The following is a 543-nucleotide window of genomic DNA, read 5'->3' as shown; positions in this document are numbered from 1 at the left end:
ATGAGTTACGAAATGAACCCTTTGAATTTATCATGGAATAGAGAAGATATTTTTTCATAAGCGAAAATCCGTAAATTGAATCAACTTCCGTCAGAGGAAAGCATTACTGGTAAAGTAAATACCCTTTAAAATCAAAGAAAACAAGCTTTATTACGTTAATCACATAGCAAGCAGTGAATTCCAAAGGATTAGGGATTACGATGGATATCCCCACGATGTCTCAATGTCCCATGTGGTCTAGTGGCTAGGATAGTTGGCTTCCACCCAGAAGGCCCGGGTTCGATTCCCGACATGGGAAATTATGTTTATTCACAGTGTAATGGGAATGATTTTTCAAACGCAAGAATCATGGGGAAAATTATGAGAGAAGCTTAAAAATAAAATTTTCTTTCCGTGATGTAAAATTACACATATATTATTTCCTAACTACCAGACTCCATTTTAGTACGTGTCGAAGAGTATTCGTGTGCTGTATTCATATCCGCCTCTTGTTTAAATTCACCGACTGCAACAGACTAAAATATAGGCAAACGGCCCTTACGT

The 543-nt window shown here is 37.2% G+C and overlaps 1 non-coding gene across 1 annotated transcript; it reads left to right on the top strand.

The window, feature by feature from the left end:
- Positions 1-226: 226 nt before the first annotated feature.
- TRNAG-UCC (transfer RNA glycine (anticodon UCC)) lies at positions 227-298 on the top strand. The gene has a single exon. It is a non-coding gene; the product is annotated as a tRNA-Gly (tRNA).
- The last annotated feature ends 245 nt before the right edge of the window (positions 299-543 follow it).

Source organism: Hetaerina americana, unplaced genomic scaffold (assembly GCF_022747635.1).
Source record: "Hetaerina americana unplaced genomic scaffold, ioHetAmer1.1.p SCAF_11, whole genome shotgun sequence".
Lineage (NCBI taxonomy): Eukaryota > Metazoa > Arthropoda > Insecta > Odonata > Calopterygidae > Hetaerina > Hetaerina americana.
Note: the sequence above shows the minus strand (reverse complement) of the source record. Positions and strands in the feature narration are given on the sequence as shown.